Here is a 12876-nt window from a genome sequence, read left to right as displayed (position 1 = left end):
CCCTTATCTCTAGCTATTTCTAATATTTTTTTCTTTTGCGTTGACCTTGGAGAATCTGATGTCTATGTGTCATACGGATGGTCCACTTGTACTATTTTTTGCAGGGCTTCTCTAAATTTCTTGAATTTCAATCTAGCCCTCTCTAGCAATGTTGGGAAAATCTTCATGGACAATATTTGCAAACATGTTTTCCAAGTTCCTTACTCTATCTCCCTCTCTTTCAGACATGCCAATGACTCACTAATCTTGATCTCCTTATGTAATCCCAAATTTCTCAGAGACTTTAGTCATTCATTTTTATTCTTTTTGCTTTATTTTTGTATGACTGAATTGATTTGAAGAACCAGCCTTCGAGCTCTGAGATTCTGTCTTTAGCTTAATTTACTCTGCTGTTAATACTTCTGGTGGCACTATACAACTCTTAAAATGAATTTTTCAGCTCTAAAAAATCAGGTGTTTTTAATGTTTATTTCATCTTTCAGCTCTTGAATCATTTTACTGTATTCCTTAGATTCCTTGGGATAGGTTTGCACTTTCTCCTGAATCTTAATGGTCTTCATTGCCATAAAAAGTCTGAGTTGTATGTCTGTCATTTTAGCTATTTCAGTCTGGTTAAGAACTATTCCTGGGAAGCTAATGTGGTTGTTTGGAAGTAAGAAGAAACTCTGGCTTTCTGAGTTGTCACAGTTCTTGTGCTGGTCCTTTCTCATCTGTGTGGGTTGATGTTCCTTTAATGTTTGAAGTTGCTGTCCTTTGGATGGAGTTTGTTATTTTATATTATTTGCTGCCGTCAAGGATTTGACTGATATAAGTCAAAACCTTGAGGGCAGCAAAGAATACAAAAGATATAAGTTGGGTTGGTTGATTGGCTTTTGATATGGTTTTGCTGTGCCCCCACCTCAATCTCATTTTGAATTGTGACTCCCATAATTCCCACATGTCATGGGAGGAACCTAGTTGGAGGTGATTGAATTACAGGGATGGGCCTTTCCTGCACTGTTCTCTTGATAGTAAATGAGTCTCACGAGATCTGATGGTTTTAAAAATGGGAGCTTCCCTGTACAAGCTCTTTGCCTGCTGTCATCCACGTAAGATGTGGCTTGCTTCTCCTGCCTTCCACCATGATTGTGAGGCCTCCCCGGCCATGTGGAACTGTAAGATCAGTACACCTCTTTCTTTGGTAAATTGCCCAGTCTCATGTATATCTTTATGAAAATGGACTAATGCAGCTTCATTTCTGGATAATTTTACTGTCAAAGGCTTAGCTCAGCACTCCTGGGATGTGTACCCTAACCTAGGGTGCTGTGATTAGGTCCATGGCTTTGTTTTATTGCTCCTTGTGCTTAAACACCTGCTACACGGTGAAGCCCGAGGTGTTCCTGGTTCACTGGTGATAACACTCAAATTGGGTGACCTGGGGGGATGATGCTGGCAATAGTGCTCTACTGAGGCAGTGGCAGCAGGGTCTTCACTTGCAGGAAGCAGCAGGTTGGCAGTGTCCTGGAATCTGTACACATATATGTGTGCCAGTAGCAGTGGCATGTCAGGGTCCATATGAGTGCCAGCCATGGTGGAGTCCACATGTGCATATGATGGAGTGGTTGCAGCAGTGAGGTCAGCATATATGTACAAATACCAGTGGTAGAAGGGCAGTGAGACTCATGCATTCATGTGTGCCAGGAAAAGAGTGGGGGCAGGCTGCAGTTGATTACACATCGGCAAAGTGATGGGGCAAAGCTGTGGACATGTATATGCCAGTACAGGCCTGTCTGCAAAAGCAGTCTGATGGTTTTGTAGGGTCTACCAGTGTAAAAGCTATGTTGGTAGCTGCTGGGAAGTGCCGCAGTTGGGCATCTGAGGCTGTACTAAAATTGGATGCAGCCAGACAGGAATCCTAAGAGAGGCCAGAAAATGATGGGGGGTTCTCAGATCAGCCTGGCCCCATCCCACAGGCAAGATACCCTTGTACTGTTCAGCTACAACAGCCAACAAAGGCTAAAGCCATCTAGAGGAGTGTGGCAAGCCTTGGGAGATGGGTTTCCTTGGCCATTCTTTATTGCAGCTGTTCCTGTACCTAACCCTCTGGGATCTGCACAACCTGGAGTCCTATCTCTGCCAACATTCCAAGCAGTTTTCTCTGCCAGCTCAAATGTCCATTGGGGTTGTGGGGACTCCTGCTGCTAGGATTCTGGAGATCCATGGTGAGAGTGGGCCATGTCATGCCTATTTAACTCATTCCTTCTCCAGGAGCCACTCAGGACAAGAAACAAATCCTGGTCTTCAGCAACAAGGTGCAGGCTTCTTACCATCCACCCCACTCAGTCCAGATTCTGCATCCTCCCTCTGTATACTCAAATGTCTTCCTTCTGAAGATCTGCTACAAGTGTACCCGTCTTCTTGAAGGTCTGGTCTCTCAGTGGGAGGAGCTATTCCTGGCTGCATCTAGACAGATATCTTGGCTCTACTCTTATGCTATTTTGAATATAATTGCTTTTGCAATTTGATTTTCCAGTTTTTCATAGCTATTATATAGAAATACAGTTGAATTTTGTTTATTCACTTAGTTTGCTGTTATTTTCTAAATTCCTTATTAATTCTAGTATTTTTGTAGATTCCACTGATTTTTTTACATAAGCAGTCTACTTATCTATGCACTAAATGTTTAAAATTTCATTTACAATGCAAAAGTATCTTTGTCAAAAATAGTAAAATTATAGTATTTTTATTTTATCATATAAAAAATCTTAATAAAGTACCATTATCATGAAAACATATTTAACAACAGACAAAACATAAATAAGTTTTTAAATAAGTTAAATAAATAATATATCTTAATATAACTAAGATATATCTGATTTTATAATGGTGCTGTATTTACAGTTTAAATTCTTTTGTAACAATTATAGTTTCTCAATTGGTGCAAAAAATTTCAGTGAAGTAGAATATTAATTGCTTCATTCTGTAAAGATTTATTGAACATCATGTCTTGCCACAAATAACCTCAAATTTGGAAGAGATTGCGACACCTAATTGATAGTGTGATGATTATTCTTTTCTGTTAATAGGAGAACATATTTTTAAAGTGATGTATGTGCATTCATGCATATGCTTGATTATGCAAACTACAGATATGAATATAATAAGCTTTGATATAAATACATACTTATGTAAAGAAAAAATGCATTTATTTTGGCAGGGTCTAAACATTAATAATGTTAATAATTAATGTCTATACATAGGTAGATTTGTAAATAGACAAATATCTAGATATATATTGATAGAATGGCAGGTGGACATTAATTATTATGTATCCTTTTATAGTATTATAAATCTTAATGAGTATTATTTTTAAAGAAATTGATGCAATTTATTCAATAAGAACATTCAAACAAATATGTAAATTATAAAACAAGAACTAAGTTACTTTAAGGTAGCAGAAACACACTATGAACAATATTTTTTACTTCCAAGAAAAACAAAAACTGAACACTATTAGCCAAATTTAAAAGTTTCACATTCTATCTCACCTACTCTTATTACCCTAGTGAATTTTCTTTAATTAGTAGTGAAAATAAAATGTAGAGAGATTACATGAAAGGATAACCACTAGAAGAAGCTACAAAAGGAAAAATAATCTCTGTACATTTAACCCTAAATTTTTTAGTTATTAGAAAAAATAACGTAGGACCATAAATTAAATATTGTTGATGCCAGGAATTATACTATTAAGAATTTTCAGAAAATTTTCCTCATACAACAAAATTTTATGTTCACAAATACATTGGTGAAAAAAATCAATTTAAGATAGTAGATTTTCAATTAATGACTGAGTTCACTCAGGAATGCCAAGTTGGATTAGTATAAGAAAATTAATTTACATAACACATTAGTAAATTAAAGGAGATAAACATATTATTAATTTACTTAATTTGATAAAACATGTTACAAACAGACACAAAAAAGACTTTGGGGCAAATATAAGAAAAAGTTGTCAAAGTTTGAAAGCTTTTTTTTTAATATCTGGAATAAGCCCAGGGTAATTAATATACCTTTTTTTTGTCATGTGAAAAAAATCAGTGCCCTAATGACAGAAAATAAATAAAACAGTTAGTTTAATAAGAAGTTAATCCTTTCAAAAAACCAGCTCCTGGATTCATTAATTTTTTGAAGGGTTTTTTGTGTCTCTATTTCCTTCAATTCTGCTCTGATTTTAGTTATTTCTTGCCTTCTGCTAGCTTTTGAATGAGTTTGCTCTTGCTTTTCTAGTTCTTTTAATTGTGGTGTTAGGGTGCCAATTTTGGATCTTTCCTGCTTTCTCTTGTGGGCATTTAGTGCTATAAATTTCCCTCTACACACTGCTTTCAATGTGTCCCAGAGATTCTCGTATGTTGTGTCTTTGTTCTTGTTGGTTTCAAAGAACATCTTTATCTCTGCCTTCATTTCGTTATGTACCCAGTAGTCATTCAGGAGCAGGTTGTTCAGTTTCCATGTAGCTGAGCAGTTTTGAGTGAGTTTCTTAATCCTGAGTTCTAGTTTGATTGCACTGTGGTCTGAGAGATAGTTTGTTATAATTTCTGTTCTTTTACATTTGCTGAGGAGAGCTTTACTTCCAACTATGTGGTCAATTTTGGAATAGGTGTGGTGCTGAAAAAAAATGTATACTCTGTTGATTTGGGGTGGAGAGTTCTGTAGATGTCTATTAGGTCTGCTTGGTGCAGAGCTGAGTTCAATTCCTGGGTATCCTTGTTAACTTTCTGTCTCATTGATCTGTCTAATGTTGACAGTGGGGTGTTAAAGTCTCCCATTATTATTGTGTGGGAGTCTAAGTCTCTTTGTAGGTCACTTAGGACTTGCTTTATGAATCTGGGTGCTCCTGTATTGGGTGCATATATATTTAGGATAGTTAGCTCTTCTTGTTGAATTGATCCCTTTACCATTATGTAATGGCCTTCTTTGTCTCTTTTGATCTTTGTTGGTTTAAAGTCTGTTTTATCAGAGGCTAGGATTGCAACCCCTCCCTTTTTTTGTTTTCCATTTGCTTGGTAGATCTTCCTCCATCCTTTTATTTTGAGCCTATGTGTGTGTCTGCACGTGAGATGGGTTTATTGAATACAGCACACTGATGGGTCTTGACTCTTTATCTAATTTGCCAGTCTGTGTCTTTTAATTGGAGCATTTAGTCCATTTACATTTAAAGTTAATATTGTTATGTGTGAATTTGATCCTGTCATTATGATGTTAGCTGGTTATTTTGCTCATTAGTTGATGCAGTTTCTTCCTAGTCTCGATGGTCTTTACATTTTGGCATGATTTTGCAGCAGCTGGTACCGGTTGTTCCTTTCCATGTTTAGTGCTTCCTTCAGGAGCTCTTTTAGGGCAGGCCTGGTGGTGACAAAATCTCTCAGCATTTGCTTGTCTGTAAAGTATTTTATTTCAGGAAACAACAGGTGCTGGAGAGGATGTGGAGAAATAGGAACACTTTTACACTGTTGGTGGGACTGTAAACTAGTTCAACCATTGTGGAAGACAATGTGGCGATTCCTCAGGGATCTAGAACTAGAAATACCATTTGACCCAGCCATCCCATTACTGGGTATATATCCAAAGGACTATAAATTATGCTGCTATAAAGACACATGCACACGTATGTTTATTGCGGCACTATTCACAATAGCAAAGACTTGGAACCAAACCAAATGTCCAACAATGATAGACTGGATTAAGAAAATGTGGCACATATACACCATGGAATACTATGCAGCCATAAAAAATGATAAGTTCATGTCCTTTGTAGGGACATGGATGAAACTGGAAATCATCATTGTCAGTAAACTATCGCAAGGACAAAAAAACAAACACCACGTGTTCTCACTCACAGGCGGGAATTGAACAATGAGAATACATGGACACAAGAAGGGTAACATCATACTCTGGGGACAGTTGTGGGGTGGGGGGAGGGGGGAGGGATAGCATTAGGAGATATACCTAATGCTAGATGACGAGTTATTGGGTGCAGCGCAGCAGCATGGCACATGTATACATATGTAACTAACCTGCACATTGTGTACATGTACCCTAAAACTTAAAGTATAATAATAATAAAATAAGAAGTAAAATAAATAAATAAATAAAGAAGTTAAAAAGTGTTATTAATTATAAATTACATAATTACATGTTAAGGAATGCCCAGAAAAGCCACTGATAAATTATTAGATTGAAAGACATTTAAGAATTTTGAGAGATACAAAATGTTATATAAAGTCTATTTTCTTACCAGCAAAAAGAATACAATATAACTTTTAAAACAGCATTTGTACTGCAAAAAGGAACAACTGATGAATAAATCTAGTATGAACAATTTCAAATAAATTATAGAAATATTTCTAAACATTGTATTAATGAGATAATAGTTTTATTGGTCAGGGTTCTCTAGAGAGATGGAACTAATATATATAAATATATATATAAAAAATATATAAATATATATAATATATATAAACATATAAATATATATAATATATAAATATATAATATATAAATATATATAAATATATATAATATATATATAATATAAAATATATATAATATATAAATATATATAATATATATTATATAAATATATATAATATATATTATATAGAAATATATATATAACATATATATAAATATGTATATGGGGAGTTTATTAAGAAGTATTACCTCAGGTGATCACAAGGTCCCACAATAGGCCATCTGCAAGCTGAGGAGTAAGGAGGCTAGTCCGAGTCCCAAAGCTTAAGAAATTGGAGTCTGATGTCCAAGGGCAGGAAGCATCCATCACAGGAGCAAGATGTAGGCTGGCAGGCTAAGCCAGTCTAACCTTTTCACATTTTTTTGCCTGTTTTATATTCTGGCCACACTGGTAGCCTATTAGCTGGTATCCACCTAGATTATAGGTGGGTCTGCCTTTCCCAGCTCACTGACTCAAATGTTAATCTCCTTTGGCAACACCCTCACAGACACACCCAAAAACAATACTTTGCATCCTTCAATCCAATCAAGTTGACACTCAGTATTAACCATCAGAATAGTTTATTAATTATTTGATATGATAGTATGTTTTGCAAAGTAATGTTATATTATACAATTGTATACTTATAAAACATTATAAAGTATGAAATAATTTTATATTAGCTAATATATTTATACATTAAATACTATTTTGAAATGGTTGTGTATAAATATATATACACACTACAGATGTAGTCATATATTGTTATATAATTTCCCATAAATTTTTTATAGATTTCATAATATGCTAATTAATATTGCAATAATTCTTGTTGGAACTTGAAATGATAATTGTAAAATGAATACAGAATAGTACATAGCCAAGATTAAACAACACAAAACTGCAAAAGAAGAAAAGGGACATTTTCTATCAAATATGAGACAAAATTTATTTTAAAATCTAGTTAATGAAAATAAACATGGGACAAAACAGAAAGCCTATGGAAAATGTAAGTGATTTGTACTGTATTATTATAATATTATACAGCAATGAAATAAACCTTATTTGTGTGAATTAATCTCAAACAAATCAAAATAAATTGTCTTCCAATAGGAAAATTTCATGGTTTATATAGTGAAAACCAAATTTTATATATATATATATATATATATATATAATTTAATATATCCCATCTAATAAATACCTCAAGGCCTGGTGAAAAGAATGCTCATGTGAGCAATAAAAAATCCTCACCATTCTTCACTGGTCTGTGGAGTGAAAGCCATAATGCTTAAACACACATGTGCACTCACCTAACATTGGTCCTCTTTCATTACCCTTTACTATGGGATCAGAGACAATGCCATATACTAATCTCAAAAATTAAAAAGATGCATAAGGAAGTTCCCTGTCACCATCCCATTTTATTCACGGACATGGACTTTCCACAAGCCATAAAGACCATGGAGGAAGATTGTAAACTAATAAAAAGTTAATCAAATATTAGCTGCAATTGCAGCCTCTACTTTACCTGTGTTATCTTTATTACAAGATATTAGCACAGCGTCTGGAACTTGCCATATTTGCTAATGGGGGGAACGGAATCTTTCATTTTCCTCATCATTAATAAAAGTAAAAGCTGTTAGCATTTAACTGAGATTTTCAGCTGTAAAGATTTACTTCCTTGCTCCCAAGCCCTGTTCATGGTTCTGTCAAGGTTTCAATAGTTTGGAACATTTGAAAACATATTCTCCAAGATAACAAACAATCTGGTACCTAGAATGTAGCCATACCTTCAATAGGACCCTATGTATTTTGGAGAACACATGTAGCAACCTTGGCAATACTGCATTACTTAACTTATCCGATAAATTAGAAAACTGTCAGCTTTAAGTGGAACCTGGATGCAAAAGGGGACTACAGATGGTTCAGGCTGCAGTGCCCCCTTTCCTGCTGCTCAGGCCACTTGGTCTGGCACACTTTGTGGCTCTTATGGTATTTGTAGTAGATAAGGACTCTGAAGAGAGTCTCTGGAAAGCCCCAAATGGGAAAATTATGGCACAGACACCATGATTCCTAAAACAGAGCATTATTTGTTTTTCACAAACAGATTTAATATGCTATTAGTCAAAACTGAGACTCTCACTATAGAACATTAAGTGATAACTGACTGGAAATGTACGTCAAAAGGTGAATATTACCAGATAGCTAATCTGGGAGTTACAACAATGATCCATGGTAGGGTGGAAATACAATAATAAATCAATTTAAGTGTCAATTAATAAATAATATTACATTGTATATATACACATTAAATATATATCACATTTTAATGTGTATAAATTGAATAATACACAATAAAATAATATTTTAATGTCACACACACACACACAATGGAATATTATTCTACCATGTAAAGAAATGGGATCCTGTCATTTGCAACAACATCTGTGGAACTGGAAGACATTATCTTAAGTAAAATAAGCCAGGCACTGAAAGATAAATATCACATGTCCTCACTCATGTGGGGTAGCTAAAAAAAATTGATCTCAGAGAGATAGTGAATGGAATGGTGGTTATCAGAGGCTGGGAAAGACAGTAGGGATGAGAAGATTAAGATAGATTGGTTAATGGGTAAAAAACTAGAGTTAATAGAAGGAATAAGATCTAGTGCTTGGTAGCACAATAGGGCAACTATAGTTAATCATAACCTTGTATATTTCATATAGATAGAAGGGTAGATTTGACATGTTTCCAACACAGAATAAAGATCAATGTGTGAGGTGATGGATATCCCATTTACTCAGTTTTGATTATTACACATGGTATACTTTTATCAAAATATCACACATACCCCATAAATATGTACAGATATTATGTATATATACGCATTAAGAATAAAGAGGTAAAAAATGATTTGACTTAAATAGGTCCAGAAAGCATAGTACATTAGATTAGCATGTCATCTAGGCCTAAAATTACCTATCTTTGTTTCACTGATGTTTTTCCTTCAGCATATATCTATGACCTCACTGGCTATTCTTTACATGTCAGCAGAGAGAGAAGGGGAAAATCCACAAAGCGTTATATCAGTATTTTGGTGTGGAAAGGAAAAGAATCACTACAAGTATATAGCTTCAATCAGTGGTGATAACGAAAAACAGTAGGAGAGCAGACATGTTTTAGTGGACATATACTTGAAGATTATCTACTTATTGGAAAGAAAAATGGTTGGAAATAAGAATTTTTGGCTAGTGACAAAATAAGAATTTTGGCTAGTGACTCCATCATCAAGGCCTTGGGATGGGGAACATTGACGGTCAGAGACAAGATGGCTAGAGGAAATGCCATGCAGGGGGACTTTAGGATGAGGAACACGGTATTCAGATTTTGTCTTATGTCTATGTCCTGTGGAGTACACTTTCCACCTAGGAGGTGCTTAATCATCTGGTGTGCAAAATGACTTTTCCAGGGAAAGTCAGTCTTCAGACACTTCAGTGTTTGCACAGTGGATCTATGCAAGAAGTAATCTATGTGTTATCTCAACCCCATTGGGTCCCTCTTATCCAAGGTAACCTAACTACTGCTGAGTTAATGCTCAGTATATGACACACTAGCAACAGAGACCAATGCTGAACCTTCAATATCATATCCCTTGAATAGATCAACCAGGCACTTTGTGGAAAAGAATTATATATGACTACTTTCAACTTGAGATCTGAATCATTTGTCCTGAATGAGTTTAGTATGTGTTCTAGGTATGCATTTCCCTTTTCTGGAAAACATTTTCTCTATGAAAACCACGTATAGAATCACCACAGAATATCTGGATTAATAAAATTAAATCCTGCAAAACATCACCTCAGATGAAAAATCTAACATTGTGGTAAATAAGGTACAAGAATGTATCCTGAACCAAAGGACCTACTTGTCCTATTATGTATCATTCGGAAGATACTATCATAATAAATCATTGGAATAGATTTTTAAAGTTTCAGTTAAAATTCTAATTTGGGAACAATATCTAGGAAAATTAGAGCACTGTTTTTCAAAATGTGGTACCTATGTTACACTAATAATCTTATTTGATGCTGAGAGATAACAGTGACTAGGATCAGGAACCAGTGAAAACAGAATTGGTCATTCTCACCAAAAGCCTACTTACAGACTTGGAAATATGTGCTTTCTTTGAAACGCAGTCTATGTAATTCTGAAAGTCCAGGTAACTACAAGTAGAATGGTCACGTCTCCAGGGTACAAGAGCAGGGTCTCAAAGAACCTAGATCTAAATCCAGGACTGATAACTAATCATTTTTGGCTCCTCATGCTATACTCAACAGGAATATAAAGGAGTTACAATGATGGCAGAAGTAATTATCCTTAGTTATCATAAAGGGCCAGAATTGCTATTACACAATGGAGCAGTGATAAGTATGTCTGAGATTCAAATGAGTCACTGGAACACCTCCTGGGGCTTACTTGCTTAGTACAACAACCATAGCCTGTCAAGGTCATGATATCCAGGAATTTCAAACATTCTAGTTCATAATCAAAATTTAACACAGATTATATTCAATTACTCCTTGTGTACACAGGCATTTATCAAAAATGTATTGGAGATCAAATGATGAACTCACCTAAAATAGCTGTAATTACCAGCAGATTATGTAATGGCAAACCTACAGTTTTCTGAAGATTAAAATAATAAAATTAAATATGTATGTATATGTGTATATATATATGTAGCAGAATTCCCATGCAATTATAAAATAATTCATATATTTATGCCTATGTGTTTATGTGTATAAACACACACATAACACAACTTGGGTTTTTTACATTGTATTATTTTAGTTACATATTACATAGCCATGCAAAATCGAGCAACTAGAACTAGTGAAGTCTGCAAACTCATCTTAGTTAATGAATATGAATACAACTTGTGATTATACATTCCCTGTGAAGCAAAAATACATTGGAATCAGACTTTCAGTGTTCTGTCATATTATCATACCTGTATAAAGTGCCTATTTGTTTTATCAACCCAAATTTACAAATAATTATAAACTAATCTCTCAACATGCCCTTAAGGGGAGCATCGACTTATATTTATTGGAATTTTAAATAAGCATAGGCCACTTATCTAACGTTTCAAGCAATGTCTATAACAAATACATTGTGTTATTACATAATATATCAATAATTAGATATCTCATTTAATATAATGTAAAATTTGCTACAGAGTGTTAAAAACCATGTTTTTCTTATTCAACTTGCTGTTTGAAGTAGAAGACAAACACGGGCACATGCATTGTAAAGGTCCATTATATTTTTACCATATTTTCAAAGAGAAATAGTGTTCCATCACGTTTTCAAAGAAAAAATAATAATTTAGGTGTGAATTTAAAGAAGAATCAAACTGCAGTAACATACATTTATTTATTTATTATTAAAAATAATCTGGGATACTGAAACCTCATATATATTAAAACAAAATTTGGAACTTAAGACATGAGGATTTTTTAGACCACACCAGGGATAATAATTCAAAATATTCAGAGGTCAGAAGACTGTAAGAAGCATCATTTTTCTTATAATATTTTTTCATCACACAAACTCCTGAAAGAAAACATGATGATCTCCATTCTTACACATGAGAAAAATGAGACTGAGGAAGCGTGAGATAGGACACTTCTTTTTAAATTATTGTTATTATTTATTTTTAGAGATTTAGGGAGTACAAGTAACAAAACTGCACTTGTACTCCCTAAATCTCTCTCTCTCTCTCTTTTTGTTTGTTTTTTTGAGATGAAGTCCCACTCTGTTTCCCAGGCTGGAGTGCAATGGAGCAATTTTGGCTCACTGCAACCCCCGCCTCCTGGGTTCAAGCAGTTCTCTTGCCTCAGACTCCTGAGTGGCTGGGATTACAGACACACGTCACCATGTCCAGTTAATTTTTTTGTATTTTTAGTAGAGACGAAGTTTTGCCACGTTGGCTGGGCTAGTCTTGAACTCCTGACCTCAGGTGATCCGCTGCCTCTGCCTTCCAAAGTGCTAGGATTGCAGGTGTGAGCCACTGCTCCAGGCCCCGTACCTTCTAAATCTTTAAAAATAAAATCCAATGGATATTTGGCACAGTGGTGAGGTCTGGGCATTTAATGTACCCATCACCCAATTAGTGAACATCATATCCAATAGATAATTTTTCAACCTTTACCCCCATCCCACCCTCCCTCTTTTTGGAAAATCCATTGTTTATTATTCCACTCTGTATGTTCATGTGTACTTATTGTTTACCATCTACCTATAAGTGAGAGCGTGTACTATTTGCCTTTCTGAGTTGTTTCACTTAAGGTAATGACCTCCAGTTCCATCTATGCCATTGC

The 12876-nt window shown here is 34.8% G+C and overlaps 1 non-coding gene across 1 annotated transcript; it reads left to right on the top strand.

Annotated features, from left to right (window-relative positions):
- The first annotated feature begins 11112 nt into the window (after window positions 1–11112).
- Window positions 11113–11185, top strand: LOC112440265 (small nucleolar RNA SNORD65). Its single transcript, XR_003028440.1, has one exon. It is a non-coding gene; the product is annotated as a small nucleolar RNA SNORD65 (small nucleolar RNA).
- Window positions 11186–12876: the final 1691 nt, after the last annotated feature.

Source organism: Pan paniscus, chromosome 5 (genome assembly GCF_029289425.2).
Source record: "Pan paniscus chromosome 5, NHGRI_mPanPan1-v2.0_pri, whole genome shotgun sequence".
Lineage (NCBI taxonomy): Eukaryota > Metazoa > Chordata > Mammalia > Primates > Hominidae > Pan > Pan paniscus.
This window is presented reverse-complemented; position numbering and strand designations above follow the sequence as displayed.